The following is a 17,901-nucleotide window of genomic DNA, read 5'->3' on the forward strand; positions in this document are numbered from 1 at the left end:
GAGCCAGATGTGCTAGATCTATGCTCTGTGGACACTGGCTTAACAGCAAATTATTTATTCACCCTCACTCGTCTGCAGTTGCGATTCACTTCGTGACAGGTATCGCTATTGTAATAGCTACCAGAGCATCCACATTTTTGTTGTCAATGTAGGCTTGGCTGGCAATTTAACCCAAAAAAGGGCCAGGGATCTCTCGCTTCTAAACAATAACAGAATAACCGAAGATGTAGTCCAACAAGCTGCTTTGCCATTCAGAAACGGTCTGTTTAAACGTTGACATGTCTTAGAAGCAGATGTCACAACAATGCAGTAAAGAAGAGCACTGTACATAATTTTAGTCAAATAACATATAAAGGGCTCGTCCGGGATTTGAACCCGGGACCTCTCACACCCGAAGCGAGAATCATACGACTAGACCAACGAGCCTATTAGTTCAAGATTTGATTTCTTATTTTGGCCTTTTGAGGCGTTTATTTAGGCTTTTTTGGCTCTTTTGCCTAGTGCACATTCTCAGTCTTGACTACACACATCTATGTATCACGCTTTTATGCACAAATCAGTTGGCATTTGGGCTGAAAAGACAGTAACACAATTCAACTCCTGAAGACTGTACTTGAAAACGTAATGTACCACACGTGCTAGGGAAAATACAGTCCCGGCTTGTCATGCTAATGTAAGAGCCAGATGTGCTAGATCTATGCTCTGTGGACACTGGCTTAACAGCAAATTATTTATTCACCCTCACTCGTCTGCAGTTGCGATTCACTTAGTGAAAGGTATCGCTAGTGTAATAGCTACCAGAGCATCCACATTTTTGTTGTCAATGTAGGCTTGGCTGGCAATTTAACCCAAAAAAGGGCCAGGGAACTCTTGCTTCTAAACAATAACCGAAGCTGTAGTCCAAAAAGTTGCTTTGCCATTCAGAAATGGTCTATTTTAATGTTGACATGTCTTAGATGCAGATGTCACAACAATGCAGTAAAGTAGAGCACTGTACATAGTTTTAGTCAAATAACATATAAAGGGCTCGTCCGGGATTTGAACCCGGGACCTCTCACACCCGAAGCGAGAATCATACGACTAGACCAACGAGCCTATTAGTTCAAGATTTGATTTCTTATTTTGGCCTTTTGAGGCGTTTATTTAGGCTTTTTTGGCTCTTTTGCCTAGTGCACATTCTCAGTCTTGACTACACACATCTATGTATCACGCTTTTATGCACAAATCAGTTGGCATTTGGGCTGAAAAGACAGTAACACAATTCAACTCCTGAAGACTGTACTTGAAAACGTAATGTACCACACGTGCTAGGGAAAATACAGTCCCGGCTTGTCATGCTAATGTAAGAGCCAGATGTGCTAGATCTATGCTCTGTGGACACTGGCTTAACAGCAAATTATTTATTCACCCTCACTCGTCTGCAGTTGCGATTCACTTAGTGAAAGGTATCGCTAGTGTAATAGCTACCAGAGCATCCACATTTTTGTTGTCAATGTAGGCTTGGCTGGCAATTTAACCCAAAAAAGGGCCAGGGAACTCTTGCTTCTAAACAATAACCGAAGCTGTAGTCCAAAAAGTTGCTTTGCCATTCAGAAATGGTCTATTTTAATGTTGACATGTCTTAGATGCAGATGTCACAACAATGCAGTAAAGTAGAGCACTGTACATAGTTTTAGTCAAATAACATATAAAGGGCTCGTCCGGGATTTGAACCCGGGACCTCTCGCACCCAAAGCAAGAATCATACGCCTAGACCAACGAGCCTACTAGTTCAAGATTTGCTTTCTTATTTTGGCCTTTTGAGGCGTTTATTTTGGCTTTTTTTGGCTCTTTTGCCTAGTGCACAGTCTCAGTCTTGACTACACACATGAATGTATCAAGCCCTTATGCACAAATCAGTTGGCATTTGGGCTGAAAAGACAGTAACACAATTCAACTCCTGGAGACTGTACTTGAAAACGTAATATACCACACGTGCTAGGGAAAATACAGTCCCGCCTTGTCATGCTAATGTAAGAGCCAGATGTGCTAGATCTATGCTCTGTGGACACTGGCTTAACAGCAAATTATTTATTCACCCTCACTCGTCTGCAGTTGCGATTCACTTAGTGAAAGGTATCGCTAGTGTAATAGCTACCAGAGCATCCACATTTTTGTTGTCAATGTAGGCTTGGCTGGCAATTTAACCCAAAAAAGGGCCAGGGATCTCTTGCTTCTAAACAATAACCGAAGCTGTAGTCCAAAAAGTTGCTTTGCCATTCAGAAATGGTCTATTTTAATGTTGACATGTCTTAGATGCAGATGTCACAACAATGCAGTAAAGTAGAGCACTGTACATAGTTTTAGTCAAATAACATATAAAGGGCTCGTCCGGGATTTGAACCCGGGACCTCTCGCACCCAAAGCGAGAATCATACGCCTAGACCAACGAGCCTACTAGTTCAAGATTTGATTTCTTATTTTGGCCTTTTGAGGCGTTTATTTTGGCTTTTTTGGCTCTTTTGCCTAGTGCACAGTCTCAGTCTTGACTACACACATGAATGTATCAAGCCCTTATGCACAAATCAGTTGGCATTTGGGCTGAAAAGACAGTAACACAATTCCACTCCTGGAGACTGTACTTGAAAACGTAATATACCACACGTGCTAGGGAAAGTACAGTCCCGCCTTGTCATGCTAATGTAAGAGCCAGATGTGCTAGATCTATGCTCTGTGGACACTGGCTTAACAGCAAATTATTTATTCACCCTCACTCGTCTGCAGTTGCGATTCACTTCGTGACAGGTATCGCTATTGTAATAGCTACCAGAGCATCCACATTTTTGTTGTCAATGTAGGCTTGGCTGGCAATTTAACCCAAAAAAGGGCCAGGGATCTCTCGCTTCTAAACAATAACAGAATAACCGAAGATGTAGTCCAACAAGCTGCTTTGCCATTCAGAAACGGTCTGTTTAAACGTTGACATGTCTTAGAAGCAGATGTCACAACAATGCAGTAAAGAAGAGCACTGTACATAATTTTAGTCAAATAACATATAAAGGGCTCGTCCGGGATTTGAACCCGGGACCTCTCACACCCGAAGCGAGAATCATACGACTAGACCAACGAGCCTATTAGTTCAAGATTTGATTTCTTATTTTGGCCTTTTGAGGCGTTTATTTAGGCTTTTTTGGCTCTTTTGCCTAGTGCACATTCTCAGTCTTGACTACACACATCTATGTATCACGCTTTTATGCACAAATCAGTTGGCATTTGGGCTGAAAAGACAGTAACACAATTCAACTCCTGAAGACTGTACTTGAAAACGTAATGTACCACACGTGCTAGGGAAAATACAGTCCCGGCTTGTCATGCTAATGTAAGAGCCAGATGTGCTAGATCTATGCTCTGTGGACACTGGCTTAACAGCAAATTATTTATTCACCCTCACTCGTCTGCAGTTGCGATTCACTTAGTGAAAGGTATCGCTAGTGTAATAGCTACCAGAGCATCCACATTTTTGTTGTCAATGTAGGCTTGGCTGGCAATTTAACCCAAAAAAGGGCCAGGGAACTCTTGCTTCTAAACAATAACCGAAGCTGTAGTCCAAAAAGTTGCTTTGCCATTCAGAAATGGTCTATTTTAATGTTGACATGTCTTAGATGCAGATGTCACAACAATGCAGTAAAGTAGAGCACTGTACATAGTTTTAGTCAAATAACATATAAAGGGCTCGTCCGGGATTTGAACCCGGGACCTCTCGCACCCAAAGCGAGAATCATACGCCTAGACCAACGAGCCTACTAGTTCAAGATTTGCTTTCTTATTTTGGCCTTTTGAGGCGTTTATTTTGGCTTTTTTTGGCTCTTTTGCCTAGTGCACAGTCTCAGTCTTGACTACACACATCTATGTATCACGCTTTTATGCACAAATCAGTTGGCATTTGGGCTGAAAAGACAGTAACACAATTCAACTCCTGGAGACTGTACTTGAAAACGTAATGTACCACACGTGCTAGGGAAAATACAGTCCCGGCTTGTCATGCTAATGTAAGAGCCAGATGTGCTAGATCTATGCTCTGTGGACACTGGCTTAACAGCAAATTATTTATTCACCCTCACTCGTCTGCAGTTGCGATTCACTTAGTGAAAGGTATCGCTAGTGTAATAGCTACCAGAGCATCCACATTTTTGTTGTCAATGTAGGCTTGGCTGGTAATTTAACCCAAAAAAGGGCCAGGGATCTCTTGCTTCTAAACAATAACCGAAGCTGTAGTCCAAAAAGTTGCTTTGCCATTCAGAAATGGTCTATTTTAATGTTGACATGTCTTAGATGCAGATGTCACAACAATGCAGTAAAGTAGAGCACTGTACATAGTTTTAGTCAAATAACATCTAAAGGGCTCGTCCGGGATTTGAACCCGGGACCTCTCGCACCCAAAGCAAGAATCATACGCCTAGACCAACGAGCCTACTAGTTCAAGATTTGCTTTCTTATTTTGGCCTTTTGAGGCGTTTATTTTGGCTTTCTTTGGCTCTTTTGCCTAGTGCACAGTCTCAGTCTTGACTACACACATGAATGTATCAAGCCCTTATGCACAAATCAGTTGGCATTTGGGCTGAAAAGACAGTAACACAATTCAACTCCTGGAGACTGTACTTGAAAACGTAATATACCACACGTGCTAGGGAAAATACAGTCCCGGCTTGTCATGCTAATGTAAGAGCCAGATGTGCTAGATCTATGCTCTGTGGACACTGGCTTAACAGCAAATTATTTATTCACCCTCACTCGTCTGCAGTTGCGATTCACTTCGTGACAGGTATCGCTATTGTAATAGCTACCAGAGCATCCACATTTTTGTTGTCAATGTAGGCTTGGCTGGCAATTTAACCCAAAAAAGGGCCAGGGATCTCTCGCTTCTAAACAATAACAGAATAACTGAAGATGTAGTCCAACAAGCTGCTTTACCATTGAGAAACGGTCTGTTTAAACGTTGACATGTCTTAGAAGCAGATGTCACAACAATGCAGTAAAGAAGAGCACTGTACATAATTTTAGTCAAATAACATATAAAGGGCTCGTCCGGGATTTGAACCCGGGACCTCTCACACCCGAAGCGAGAATCATACGACTAGACCAACGAGCCTATTAGTTCAAGATTTGATTTCTTATTTTGGCCTTTTGAGGCGTTTATTTAGGCTTTTTTGGCTCTTTTGCCTAGTGCACATTCTCAGTCTTGACTACACACATCTATGTATCACGCTTTTATGCACAAATCAGTTGGCATTTGGGCTGAAAAGACAGTAACACAATTCAACTCCTGAAGACTGTACTTGAAAACGTAATGTACCACACGTGCTAGGGAAAATACAGTCCCGGCTTGTCATGCTAATGTAAGAGCCAGATGTGCTAGATCTATGCTCTGTGGACACTGGCTTAACAGCAAATTATTTATTCACCCTCACTCGTCTGCAGTTGCGATTCACTTAGTGAAAGGTATCGCTAGTGTAATAGCTACCAGAGCATCCACATTTTTGTTGTCAATGTAGGCTTGGCTGGCAATTTAACCCAAAAAAGGGCCAGGGATCTCTTGCTTCTAAACAATAACCGAAGCTGTAGTCCAAAAAGTTGCTTTGCCATTCAGAAATGGTCTATTTTAATGTTGACATGTCTTAGATGCAGATGTCACAACAATGCAGTAAAGTAGAGCACTGTACATAGTTTTAGTCAAATAACATATAAAGGGCTCGTCCGGGATTTGAACCCGGGACCTCTCGCACCCAAAGCGAAAATCATACGCCTAGACCAACGAGCCTACTAGTTCAAGATTTGCTTTCTTATTTTGGCCTTTTGAGGCGTTTATTTTGGCTTTTTTTGGCTCTTTTGCCTAGTGCACAGTCTCAGTCTTGACTACACACATGAATGTATCAAGCCCTTATGCACAAATCAGTTGGCATTTGGGCTGAAAAGACAGTAACACAATTCAACTCCTGGAGACTGTACTTAAAAACGTAATATACCACACGTGCTAGGGAAAATACAGTCCCAGCTTGTCATGCTAATGTAAGAGCCAGATGTGCTAGATCTATGCTCTGTGGACACTGGCTTAACAGCAAATTATTTATTCACCCTCACTCGTCTGCAGTTGCGATTCACTTAGTGAAAGGTATCGCTAGTGTAATAGCTACCAGAGCATCCACATTTTTGTTGTCAATGTAGGCTTGGCTGGCAATTTAACCCAAAAAAGGGCCAGGGATCTCTTGCTTCTAAACAATAACCGAAGCTGTAGTCCAAAAGGTTGCTTTGCCATTCAGAAATGGTCTATTTTAATGTTGACATGTCTTAGATGCAGATGTCACAACAATGCAGTAAAGTAGAGCACTGTACATAGTTTTAGTCAAATAACATATAAAGGGCTCGTCCGGGATTTGAACCCGGGACCTCTCGCACCCAAAGCGAGAATCATACGCCTAGACCAACGAGCCTACTAGTTCAAGATTTGCTTTCTTATTTTGGCCTTTTGAGGCGTTTATTTTGGCTTTTTTTGGCTCTTTTGCCTAGTGCACAGTCTCAGTCTTGACTACACACATGAATGTATCAAGCCCTTATGCACAAATCAGTTGGCATTTGGGCTGAAAAGACAGTAACACAATTCAACTCCTGGAGACTGTACTTGAAAACGTAATATACCACACGTGCTAGGGAAAGTACAGTCCCGGCTTGTCATGCTAATGTAAGAGCCAGATGTGCTAGATCTATGCTCTGTGGACACTGGCTTAACAGCAAATTATTTATTCACCCTCACTCGTCTGCAGTTGCGATTCACTTCGTGACAGGTATCGCTATTGTAATAGCTACCAGAGCATCCACATTTTTGTTGTCAATGTAGGCTTGGCTGGCAATTTAACCAAAAAAAGGGCCAGGGATCTCTCGCTTCTAAACAATAACAGAATAACCGAAGATGTAGTCCAACAAGCTGCTTTGCCATTCAGAAACGGTCTGTTTAAACGTTGACATGTCTTAGAAGCAGATGTCACAACAATGCAGTAAAGAAGAGCACTGTACATAATTTTAGTCAAATAACATATAAAGGGCTCGTCCGGGATTTGAACCCGGGACCTCTCACACCCGAAGCGAGAATCATACGACTAGACCAACGAGCCTTCTATTTCAAGATTTGATTTCTTATTTTGGCCTTTTGAGGCGTTTATTTTGGCTTTTTTGGCTCTTTTGCCTAGTGCACATTCTCAGTCTTGACTACACACATCTATGTATCACGCTTTTATGCACAAATCAGTTGGCATTTGGGCTGAAAAGACAGTAACACAATTCAACTCCTGAAGACTGTACTTGAAAACGTAATGTACCACACGTGCTAGGGAAAATACAGTCCCGGCTTGTCATGCTAATGTAAGAGCCAGATGTGCTAGATCTATGCTCTGTGGACACTGGCTTAACAGCAAATTATTTATTCACCCTCACTCGTCTGCAGTTGCGATTCACTTAGTGAAAGGTATCGCTAGTGTAATAGCTACCAGAGCATCCACATTTTTGTTGTCAATGTAGGCTTGGCTGGTAATTTAACCCAAAAAAGGGCCAGGGATCTCTTGCTTCTAAACAATAACCGAAGCTGTAGTCCAAAAAGTTGCTTTGCCATTCAGAAATGGTCTATTTTAATGTTGACATGTCTTAGATGCAGATGTCACAACAATGCAGTAAAGTAGAGCACTGTACATAGTTTTAGTCAAATAACATATAAAGGGCTCATCCGGGATTTGAACCTGGGACCTCTCGCACGCAAAGCAAGAATCATACGCCTAGACCAACGAGCCTACTAGTTCAAGATTTGCTTTCTTATTTTGGCCTTTTGAGGCGTTTATTTTGGCTTTTTTTGGCTCTTTTGCCTAGTGCACAGTCTCAGTCTTGACTACACACATGAATGTATCAAGCCCTTATGCACAAATCAGTTGGCATTTGGGCTGAAAAGACAGTAACACAATTCAACTCCTGGAGACTGTACTTAAAAACGTAATATACCACACGTGCTAGGGAAAATACAGTCCCGGCTTGTCATGCTAATGTAAGAGCCAGATGTGCTAGATCTATGCTCTGTGGACACTGGCTTAACAGCAAATTATTTATTCACCCTCACTCGTCTGCAGTTGCGATTCACTTAGTGAAAGGTATCGCTAGTGTAATAGCTACCAGAGCATCCACATTTTTGTTGTCAATGTAGGCTTGGCTGGCAATTTAACCCAAAAAAGGGCCAGGGATCTCTTGCTTCTAAACAATAACCGAAGCTGTAGTCCAAAAAGTTGCTTTGCCATTCAGAAATGGTCTATTTTAATGTTGACATGTCTTAGATGCAGATGTCACAACAATGCAGTAAAGTAGAGCACTGTACATAGTTTTAGTCAAATAACATATAAAGGGCTCGTCCGGGATTTGAACCCGGGACCTCTCGCACCCAAAGCGAGAATCATACGCCTAGACCAACGAGCCTACTAGTTCAAGATTTGATTTCTTATTTTGGCCTTTTGAGGCGTTTATTTTGGCTTTTTTGGCTCTTTTGCCTAGTGCACAGTCTCAGTCTTGACTACACACATGAATGTATCAAGCCCTTATGCACAAATCAGTTGGCATTTGGGCTGAAAAGACAGTAACACAATTCAACTCCTGGAGACTGTACTTGAAAACGTAATATACCACACGTGCTAGGGAAAGTACAGTCCCGCCTTGTCATGCTAATGTAAGAGCCAGATGTGCTAGATCTATGCTCTGTGGACACTGGCTTAACAGCAAATTATTTATTCACCCTCACTCGTCTGCAGTTGCGATTCACTTCGTGACAGGTATCGCTATTGTAATAGCTACCAGAGCATCCACATTTTTGTTGTCAATGTAGGCTTGGCTGGCAATTTAACCCAAAAAAGGGCCAGGGATCTCTCGCTTCTAAACAATAACAGAATAACCGAAGATGTAGTCCAACAAGCTGCTTTGCCATTCAGAAACGGTCTGTTTAAACGTTGACATGTCTTAGAAGCAGATGTCACAACAATGCAGTAAAGAAGAGCACTGTACATAATTTTAGTCAAATAACATATAAAGGGCTCGTCCGGGATTTGAACCCGGGACCTCTCACACCCGAAGCGAGAATCATACGACTAGACCAACGAGCCTATTAGTTCAAGATTTGATTTCTTATTTTGGCCTTTTGAGGCGTTTATTTAGGCTTTTTTGGCTCTTTTGCCTAGTGCACATTCTCAGTCTTGACTACACACATCTATGTATCACGCTTTTATGCACAAATCAGTTGGCATTTGGGCTGAAAAGACAGTAACACAATTCAACTCCTGAAGACTGTACTTGAAAACGTAATGTACCACACGTGCTAGGGAAAATACAGTCCCGGCTTGTCATGCTAATGTAAGAGCCAGATGTGCTAGATCTATGCTCTGTGGACACTGGCTTAACAGCAAATTATTTATTCACCCTCACTCGTCTGCAGTTGCGATTCACTTAGTGAAAGGTATCGCTAGTGTAATAGCTACCAGAGCATCCACATTTTTGTTGTCAATGTAGGCTTGGCTGGCAATTTAACCCAAAAAAGGGCCAGGGAACTCTTGCTTCTAAACAATAACCGAAGCTGTAGTCCAAAAAGTTGCTTTGCCATTCAGAAATGGTCTATTTTAATGTTGACATGTCTTAGATGCAGATGTCACAACAATGCAGTAAAGTAGAGCACTGTACATAGTTTTAGTCAAATAACATATAAAGGGCTCGTCCGGGATTTGAACCCGGGACCTCTCGCACCCAAAGCAAGAATCATACGCCTAGACCAACGAGCCTACTAGTTCAAGATTTGCTTTCTTATTTTGGCCTTTTGAGGCGTTTATTTTGGCTTTTTTTGGCTCTTTTGCCTAGTGCACAGTCTCAGTCTTGACTACACACATGAATGTATCAAGCCCTTATGCACAAATCAGTTGGCATTTGGGCTGAAAAGACAGTAACACAATTCAACTCCTGGAGACTGTACTTGAAAACGTAATATACCACACGTGCTAGGGAAAATACAGTCCCGCCTTGTCATGCTAATGTAAGAGCCAGATGTGCTAGATCTATGCTCTGTGGACACTGGCTTAACAGCAAATTATTTATTCACCCTCACTCGTCTGCAGTTGCGATTCACTTAGTGAAAGGTATCGCTAGTGTAATAGCTACCAGAGCATCCACATTTTTGTTGTCAATGTAGGCTTGGCTGGCAATTTAACCCAAAAAAGGGCCAGGGATCTCTTGCTTCTAAACAATAACCGAAGCTGTAGTCCAAAAAGTTGCTTTGCCATTCAGAAATGGTCTATTTTAATGTTGACATGTCTTAGATGCAGATGTCACAACAATGCAGTAAAGTAGAGCACTGTACATAGTTTTAGTCAAATAACATATAAAGGGCTCGTCCGGGATTTGAACCCGGGACCTCTCGCACCCAAAGCGAGAATCATACGCCTAGACCAACGAGCCTACTAGTTCAAGATTTGCTTTCTTATTTTGGCCTTTTGAGGCGTTTATTTTGGCTTTTTTTGGCTCTTTTGCCTAGTGCACAGTCTCAGTCTTGACTACACACATCTATGTATCACGCTTTTATGCACAAATCAGTTGGCATTTGGGCTGAAAAGACAGTAACACAATTCAACTCCTGGAGACTGTACTTGAAAACGTAATGTACCACACGTGCTAGGGAAAATACAGTCCCGGCTTGTCATGCTAATGTAAGAGCCAGATGTGCTAGATCTATGCTCTGTGGACACTGGCTTAACAGCAAATTATTTATTCACCCTCACTCGTCTGCAGTTGCGATTCACTTAGTGAAAGGTATCGCTAGTGTAATAGCTACCAGAGCATCCACATTTTTGTTGTCAATGTAGGCTTGGCTGGTAATTTAACCCAAAAAAGGGCCAGGGATCTCTTGCTTCTAAACAATAACCGAAGCTGTAGTCCAAAAAGTTGCTTTGCCATTCAGAAATGGTCTATTTTAATGTTGACATGTCTTAGATGCAGATGTCACAACAATGCAGTAAAGTAGAGCACTGTACATAGTTTTAGTCAAATAACATCTAAAGGGCTCGTCCGGGATTTGAACCCGGGACCTCTCGCACCCAAAGCAAGAATCATACGCCTAGACCAACGAGCCTACTAGTTCAAGATTTGCTTTCTTATTTTGGCCTTTTGAGGCGTTTATTTTGGCTTTCTTTGGCTCTTTTGCCTAGTGCACAGTCTCAGTCTTGACTACACACATGAATGTATCAAGCCCTTATGCACAAATCAGTTGGCATTTGGGCTGAAAAGACAGTAACACAATTCAACTCCTGGAGACTGTACTTGAAAACGTAATATACCACACGTGCTAGGGAAAATACAGTCCCGGCTTGTCATGCTAATGTAAGAGCCAGATGTGCTAGATCTATGCTCTGTGGACACTGGCTTAACAGCAAATTATTTATTCACCCTCACTCGTCTGCAGTTGCGATTCACTTCGTGACAGGTATCGCTATTGTAATAGCTACCAGAGCATCCACATTTTTGTTGTCAATGTAGGCTTGGCTGGCAATTTAACCCAAAAAAGGGCCAGGGATCTCTCGCTTCTAAACAATAACAGAATAACTGAAGATGTAGTCCAACAAGCTGCTTTACCATTGAGAAACGGTCTGTTTAAACGTTGACATGTCTTAGAAGCAGATGTCACAACAATGCAGTAAAGAAGAGCACTGTACATAATTTTAGTCAAATAACATATAAAGGGCTCGTCCGGGATTTGAACCCGGGACCTCTCACACCCGAAGCGAGAATCATACGACTAGACCAACGAGCCTATTAGTTCAAGATTTGATTTCTTATTTTGGCCTTTTGAGGCGTTTATTTAGGCTTTTTTGGCTCTTTTGCCTAGTGCACATTCTCAGTCTTGACTACACACATCTATGTATCACGCTTTTATGCACAAATCAGTTGGCATTTGGGCTGAAAAGACAGTAACACAATTCAACTCCTGAAGACTGTACTTGAAAACGTAATGTACCACACGTGCTAGGGAAAATACAGTCCCGGCTTGTCATGCTAATGTAAGAGCCAGATGTGCTAGATCTATGCTCTGTGGACACTGGCTTAACAGCAAATTATTTATTCACCCTCACTCGTCTGCAGTTGCGATTCACTTAGTGAAAGGTATCGCTAGTGTAATAGCTACCAGAGCATCCACATTTTTGTTGTCAATGTAGGCTTGGCTGGCAATTTAACCCAAAAAAGGGCCAGGGATCTCTTGCTTCTAAACAATAACCGAAGCTGTAGTCCAAAAAGTTGCTTTGCCATTCAGAAATGGTCTATTTTAATGTTGACATGTCTTAGATGCAGATGTCACAACAATGCAGTAAAGTAGAGCACTGTACATAGTTTTAGTCAAATAACATATAAAGGGCTCGTCCGGGATTTGAACCCGGGACCTCTCGCACCCAAAGCGAAAATCATACGCCTAGACCAACGAGCCTACTAGTTCAAGATTTGCTTTCTTATTTTGGCCTTTTGAGGCGTTTATTTTGGCTTTTTTTGGCTCTTTTGCCTAGTGCACAGTCTCAGTCTTGACTACACACATGAATGTATCAAGCCCTTATGCACAAATCAGTTGGCATTTGGGCTGAAAAGACAGTAACACAATTCAACTCCTGGAGACTGTACTTAAAAACGTAATATACCACACGTGCTAGGGAAAATACAGTCCCAGCTTGTCATGCTAATGTAAGAGCCAGATGTGCTAGATCTATGCTCTGTGGACACTGGCTTAACAGCAAATTATTTATTCACCCTCACTCGTCTGCAGTTGCGATTCACTTAGTGAAAGGTATCGCTAGTGTAATAGCTACCAGAGCATCCACATTTTTGTTGTCAATGTAGGCTTGGCTGGCAATTTAACCCAAAAAAGGGCCAGGGATCTCTTGCTTCTAAACAATAACCGAAGCTGTAGTCCAAAAGGTTGCTTTGCCATTCAGAAATGGTCTATTTTAATGTTGACATGTCTTAGATGCAGATGTCACAACAATGCAGTAAAGTAGAGCACTGTACATAGTTTTAGTCAAATAACATATAAAGGGCTCGTCCGGGATTTGAACCCGGGACCTCTCGCACCCAAAGCGAGAATCATACGCCTAGACCAACGAGCCTACTAGTTCAAGATTTGCTTTCTTATTTTGGCCTTTTGAGGCGTTTATTTTGGCTTTTTTTGGCTCTTTTGCCTAGTGCACAGTCTCAGTCTTGACTACACACATGAATGTATCAAGCCCTTATGCACAAATCAGTTGGCATTTGGGCTGAAAAGACAGTAACACAATTCAACTCCTGGAGACTGTACTTGAAAACGTAATATACCACACGTGCTAGGGAAAGTACAGTCCCGGCTTGTCATGCTAATGTAAGAGCCAGATGTGCTAGATCTATGCTCTGTGGACACTGGCTTAACAGCAAATTATTTATTCACCCTCACTCGTCTGCAGTTGCGATTCACTTCGTGACAGGTATCGCTATTGTAATAGCTACCAGAGCATCCACATTTTTGTTGTCAATGTAGGCTTGGCTGGCAATTTAACCAAAAAAAGGGCCAGGGATCTCTCGCTTCTAAACAATAACAGAATAACCGAAGATGTAGTCCAACAAGCTGCTTTGCCATTCAGAAACGGTCTGTTTAAACGTTGACATGTCTTAGAAGCAGATGTCACAACAATGCAGTAAAGAAGAGCACTGTACATAATTTTAGTCAAATAACATATAAAGGGCTCGTCCGGGATTTGAACCCGGGACCTCTCACACCCGAAGCGAGAATCATACGACTAGACCAACGAGCCTTCTATTTCAAGATTTGATTTCTTATTTTGGCCTTTTGAGGCGTTTATTTTGGCTTTTTTGGCTCTTTTGCCTAGTGCACATTCTCAGTCTTGACTACACACATCTATGTATCACGCTTTTATGCACAAATCAGTTGGCATTTGGGCTGAAAAGACAGTAACACAATTCAACTCCTGAAGACTGTACTTGAAAACGTAATGTACCACACGTGCTAGGGAAAATACAGTCCCGGCTTGTCATGCTAATGTAAGAGCCAGATGTGCTAGATCTATGCTCTGTGGACACTGGCTTAACAGCAAATTATTTATTCACCCTCACTCGTCTGCAGTTGCGATTCACTTAGTGAAAGGTATCGCTAGTGTAATAGCTACCAGAGCATCCACATTTTTGTTGTCAATGTAGGCTTGGCTGGTAATTTAACCCAAAAAAGGGCCAGGGATCTCTTGCTTCTAAACAATAACCGAAGCTGTAGTCCAAAAAGTTGCTTTGCCATTCAGAAATGGTCTATTTTAATGTTGACATGTCTTAGATGCAGATGTCACAACAATGCAGTAAAGTAGAGCACTGTACATAGTTTTAGTCAAATAACATATAAAGGGCTCATCCGGGATTTGAACCTGGGACCTCTCGCACGCAAAGCAAGAATCATACGCCTAGACCAACGAGCCTACTAGTTCAAGATTTGCTTTCTTATTTTGGCCTTTTGAGGCGTTTATTTTGGCTTTTTTTGGCTCTTTTGCCTAGTGCACAGTCTCAGTCTTGACTACACACATGAATGTATCAAGCCCTTATGCACAAATCAGTTGGCATTTGGGCTGAAAAGACAGTAACACAATTCAACTCCTGGAGACTGTACTTAAAAACGTAATATACCACACGTGCTAGGGAAAATACAGTCCCGGCTTGTCATGCTAATGTAAGAGCCAGATGTGCTAGATCTATGCTCTGTGGACACTGGCTTAACAGCAAATTATTTATTCACCCTCACTCGTCTGCAGTTGCGATTCACTTAGTGAAAGGTATCGCTAGTGTAATAGCTACCAGAGCATCCACATTTTTGTTGTCAATGTAGGCTTGGCTGGCAATTTAACCCAAAAAAGGGCCAGGGATCTCTTGCTTCTAAACAATAACCGAAGCTGTAGTCCAAAAAGTTGCTTTGCCATTCAGAAATGGTCTATTTTAATGTTGACATGTCTTAGATGCAGATGTCACAACAATGCAGTAAAGTAGAGCACTGTACATAGTTTTAGTCAAATAACATATAAAGGGCTCGTCCGGGATTTGAACCCGGGACCTCTCGCACCCAAAGCGAGAATCATACGCCTAGACCAACGAGCCTACTAGTTCAAGATTTGATTTCTTATTTTGGCCTTTTGAGGCGTTTATTTTGGCTTTTTTGGCTCTTTTGCCTAGTGCACAGTCTCAGTCTTGACTACACACATGAATGTATCAAGCCCTTATGCACAAATCAGTTGGCATTTGGGCTGAAAAGACAGTAACACAATTCAACTCCTGGAGACTGTACTTGAAAACGTAATATACCACACGTGCTAGGGAAAGTACAGTCCCGCCTTGTCATGCTAATGTAAGAGCCAGATGTGCTAGATCTATGCTCTGTGGACACTGGCTTAACAGCAAATTATTTATTCACCCTCACTCGTCTGCAGTTGCGATTCACTTCGTGACAGGTATCGCTATTGTAATAGCTACCAGAGCATCCACATTTTTGTTGTCAATGTAGGCTTGGCTGGCAATTTAACCCAAAAAAGGGCCAGGGATCTCTCGCTTCTAAACAATAACAGAATAACCGAAGATGTAGTCCAACAAGCTGCTTTGCCATTCAGAAACGGTCTGTTTAAACGTTGACATGTCTTAGAAGCAGATGTCACAACAATGCAGTAAAGAAGAGCACTGTACATAATTTTAGTCAAATAACATATAAAGGGCTCGTCCGGGATTTGAACCCGGGACCTCTCACACCCGAAGCGAGAATCATACGACTAGACCAACGAGCCTATTAGTTCAAGATTTGATTTCTTATTTTGGCCTTTTGAGGCGTTTATTTAGGCTTTTTTGGCTCTTTTGCCTAGTGCACATTCTCAGTCTTGACTACACACATCTATGTATCACGCTTTTATGCACAAATCAGTTGGCATTTGGGCTGAAAAGACAGTAACACAATTCAACTCCTGAAGACTGTACTTGAAAACGTAATGTACCACACGTGCTAGGGAAAATACAGTCCCGGCTTGTCATGCTAATGTAAGAGCCAGATGTGCTAGATCTATGCTCTGTGGACACTGGCTTAACAGCAAATTATTTATTCACCCTCACTCGTCTGCAGTTGCGATTCACTTAGTGAAAGGTATCGCTAGTGTAATAGCTACCAGAGCATCCACATTTTTGTTGTCAATGTAGGCTTGGCTGGCAATTTAACCCAAAAAAGGGCCAGGGAACTCTTGCTTCTAAACAATAACCGAAGCTGTAGTCCAAAAAGTTGCTTTGCCATTCAGAAATGGTCTATTTTAATGTTGACATGTCTTAGATGCAGATGTCACAACAATGCAGTAAAGTAGAGCACTGTACATAGTTTTAGTCAAATAACATATAAAGGGCTCTTCCGGGATTTGAACCCGGGACCTCTCGCACCCAAAGCAAGAATCATACGCCTAGACCAACGAGCCTACTAGTTCAAGATTTGCTTTCTTATTTTGGCCTTTTGAGGCGTTTATTTTGGCTTTTTTTGGCTCTTTTGCCTAGTGCACAGTCTCAGTCTTGACTACACACATGAATGTATCAAGCCCTTATGCACAAATCAGTTGGCATTTGGGCTGAAAAGACAGTAACACAATTCAACTCCTGGAGACTGTACTTGAAAACGTAATATACCACACGTGCTAGGGAAAATACAGTCCCGCCTTGTCATGCTAATGTAAGAGCCAGATGTGCTAGATCTATGCTCTGTGGACACTGGCTTAACAGCAAATTATTTATTCACCCTCACTCGTCTGCAGTTGCGATTCACTTAGTGAAAGGTATCGCTAGTGTAATAGCTACCAGAGCATCCACATTTTTGTTGTCAATGTAGGCTTGGCTGGCAATTTAACCCAAAAAAGGGCCAGGGATCTCTTGCTTCTAAACAATAACCGAAGCTGTAGTCCAAAAAGTTGCTTTGCCATTCAGAAATGGTCTATTTTAATGTTGACATGTCTTAGATGCAGATGTCACAACAATGCAGTAAAGTAGAGCACTGTACATAGTTTTAGTCAAATAACATATAAAGGGCTCGTCCGGGATTTGAACCCGGGACCTCTCGCACCCAAAGCGAGAATCATACGCCTAGACCAACGAGCCTACTAGTTCAAGATTTGATTTCTTATTTTGGCCTTTTGAGGCGTTTATTTTGGCTTTTTTGGCTCTTTTGCCTAGTGCACAGTCTCAGTCTTGACTACACACATGAATGTATCAAGCCCTTATGCACAAATCAGTTGGCATTTGGGCTGAAAAGACAGTAACACAATTCAACTCCTGGAGACTGTACTTGAAAACGTAATATACCACACGTGCTAGGGAAAGTACAGTCCCGCCTTGTCATGCTAATGTAAGAGCCAGATGTGCTAGATCTATGCTCTGTGGACACTGGCTTAACAGCAAATTATTTATTCACCCTCACTCGTCTGCAGTTGCGATTCACTTCGTGACAGGTATCGCTATTGTAATAGCTACCAGAGCATCCACATTTTTGTTGTCAATGTAGGCTTGGCTGGCAATTTAACCCAAAAAAGGGCCAGGGATCTCTCGCTTCTAAACAATAACAGAATAACCGAAGATGTAGTCCAACAAGCTGCTTTGCCATTCAGAAACGGTCTGTTTAAACGTTGACATGTCTTAGAAGCAGATGTCACAACAATGCAGTAAAGAAGAGCACTGTACATAATTTTAGTCAAATAACATATAAAGGGCTCGTCCGGGATTTGAACCCGGGACCTCTCACACCCGAAGCGAGAATCATACGACTAGACCAACGAGCCTATT

The 17,901-nt window shown here is 41.9% G+C and overlaps 24 non-coding genes across 24 annotated transcripts; all 24 read right to left on the minus strand.

The window, feature by feature from the left end:
* Positions 1–354: 354 nt before the first annotated feature.
* On the minus strand, positions 355–426 carry trnap-cgg (transfer RNA proline (anticodon CGG)). Its single transcript has one exon. It is a non-coding gene; the product is annotated as a tRNA-Pro (tRNA).
* A 597-nt stretch (positions 427–1,023) lies between these two features.
* Positions 1,024–1,095, minus strand: trnap-cgg (transfer RNA proline (anticodon CGG)). Its single transcript has one exon. It is a non-coding gene; the product is annotated as a tRNA-Pro (tRNA).
* A 597-nt stretch (positions 1,096–1,692) lies between these two features.
* On the minus strand, positions 1,693–1,764 carry trnap-ugg (transfer RNA proline (anticodon UGG)). The gene has a single exon. It is a non-coding gene; the product is annotated as a tRNA-Pro (tRNA).
* A 598-nt stretch (positions 1,765–2,362) lies between these two features.
* trnap-ugg (transfer RNA proline (anticodon UGG)) lies at positions 2,363–2,434 on the minus strand. The gene has a single exon. It is a non-coding gene; the product is annotated as a tRNA-Pro (tRNA).
* Positions 2,435–3,039: 605 nt separating this feature from the next.
* On the minus strand, positions 3,040–3,111 carry trnap-cgg (transfer RNA proline (anticodon CGG)). Its single transcript has one exon. It is a non-coding gene; the product is annotated as a tRNA-Pro (tRNA).
* Positions 3,112–3,708: 597 nt separating this feature from the next.
* On the minus strand, positions 3,709–3,780 carry trnap-ugg (transfer RNA proline (anticodon UGG)). Its single transcript has one exon. It is a non-coding gene; the product is annotated as a tRNA-Pro (tRNA).
* Positions 3,781–4,378: 598 nt separating this feature from the next.
* Positions 4,379–4,450, minus strand: trnap-ugg (transfer RNA proline (anticodon UGG)). Its single transcript has one exon. It is a non-coding gene; the product is annotated as a tRNA-Pro (tRNA).
* Positions 4,451–5,056: 606 nt separating this feature from the next.
* trnap-cgg (transfer RNA proline (anticodon CGG)) lies at positions 5,057–5,128 on the minus strand. The gene has a single exon. It is a non-coding gene; the product is annotated as a tRNA-Pro (tRNA).
* A 597-nt stretch (positions 5,129–5,725) lies between these two features.
* trnap-ugg (transfer RNA proline (anticodon UGG)) lies at positions 5,726–5,797 on the minus strand. Its single transcript has one exon. It is a non-coding gene; the product is annotated as a tRNA-Pro (tRNA).
* Positions 5,798–6,395: 598 nt separating this feature from the next.
* Positions 6,396–6,467, minus strand: trnap-ugg (transfer RNA proline (anticodon UGG)). The gene has a single exon. It is a non-coding gene; the product is annotated as a tRNA-Pro (tRNA).
* Positions 6,468–7,073: 606 nt separating this feature from the next.
* trnap-cgg (transfer RNA proline (anticodon CGG)) lies at positions 7,074–7,145 on the minus strand. Its single transcript has one exon. It is a non-coding gene; the product is annotated as a tRNA-Pro (tRNA).
* Positions 7,146–8,412: 1,267 nt separating this feature from the next.
* Positions 8,413–8,484, minus strand: trnap-ugg (transfer RNA proline (anticodon UGG)). Its single transcript has one exon. It is a non-coding gene; the product is annotated as a tRNA-Pro (tRNA).
* Positions 8,485–9,089: 605 nt separating this feature from the next.
* Positions 9,090–9,161, minus strand: trnap-cgg (transfer RNA proline (anticodon CGG)). Its single transcript has one exon. It is a non-coding gene; the product is annotated as a tRNA-Pro (tRNA).
* A 597-nt stretch (positions 9,162–9,758) lies between these two features.
* On the minus strand, positions 9,759–9,830 carry trnap-ugg (transfer RNA proline (anticodon UGG)). The gene has a single exon. It is a non-coding gene; the product is annotated as a tRNA-Pro (tRNA).
* A 598-nt stretch (positions 9,831–10,428) lies between these two features.
* Positions 10,429–10,500, minus strand: trnap-ugg (transfer RNA proline (anticodon UGG)). Its single transcript has one exon. It is a non-coding gene; the product is annotated as a tRNA-Pro (tRNA).
* Positions 10,501–11,098: 598 nt separating this feature from the next.
* Positions 11,099–11,170, minus strand: trnap-ugg (transfer RNA proline (anticodon UGG)). Its single transcript has one exon. It is a non-coding gene; the product is annotated as a tRNA-Pro (tRNA).
* A 606-nt stretch (positions 11,171–11,776) lies between these two features.
* trnap-cgg (transfer RNA proline (anticodon CGG)) lies at positions 11,777–11,848 on the minus strand. The gene has a single exon. It is a non-coding gene; the product is annotated as a tRNA-Pro (tRNA).
* A 597-nt stretch (positions 11,849–12,445) lies between these two features.
* trnap-ugg (transfer RNA proline (anticodon UGG)) lies at positions 12,446–12,517 on the minus strand. The gene has a single exon. It is a non-coding gene; the product is annotated as a tRNA-Pro (tRNA).
* A 598-nt stretch (positions 12,518–13,115) lies between these two features.
* trnap-ugg (transfer RNA proline (anticodon UGG)) lies at positions 13,116–13,187 on the minus strand. The gene has a single exon. It is a non-coding gene; the product is annotated as a tRNA-Pro (tRNA).
* Positions 13,188–13,793: 606 nt separating this feature from the next.
* trnap-cgg (transfer RNA proline (anticodon CGG)) lies at positions 13,794–13,865 on the minus strand. Its single transcript has one exon. It is a non-coding gene; the product is annotated as a tRNA-Pro (tRNA).
* Positions 13,866–15,132: 1,267 nt separating this feature from the next.
* Positions 15,133–15,204, minus strand: trnap-ugg (transfer RNA proline (anticodon UGG)). The gene has a single exon. It is a non-coding gene; the product is annotated as a tRNA-Pro (tRNA).
* Positions 15,205–15,809: 605 nt separating this feature from the next.
* Positions 15,810–15,881, minus strand: trnap-cgg (transfer RNA proline (anticodon CGG)). The gene has a single exon. It is a non-coding gene; the product is annotated as a tRNA-Pro (tRNA).
* Positions 15,882–17,148: 1,267 nt separating this feature from the next.
* On the minus strand, positions 17,149–17,220 carry trnap-ugg (transfer RNA proline (anticodon UGG)). Its single transcript has one exon. It is a non-coding gene; the product is annotated as a tRNA-Pro (tRNA).
* A 605-nt stretch (positions 17,221–17,825) lies between these two features.
* trnap-cgg (transfer RNA proline (anticodon CGG)) lies at positions 17,826–17,897 on the minus strand. The gene has a single exon. It is a non-coding gene; the product is annotated as a tRNA-Pro (tRNA).
* Positions 17,898–17,901: the final 4 nt, after the last annotated feature.

The sequence above is a fragment of the Brachyhypopomus gauderio genome, unplaced genomic scaffold (assembly GCF_052324685.1).
Source record: "Brachyhypopomus gauderio isolate BG-103 unplaced genomic scaffold, BGAUD_0.2 sc111, whole genome shotgun sequence".
NCBI lineage: Eukaryota > Metazoa > Chordata > Actinopteri > Gymnotiformes > Hypopomidae > Brachyhypopomus > Brachyhypopomus gauderio.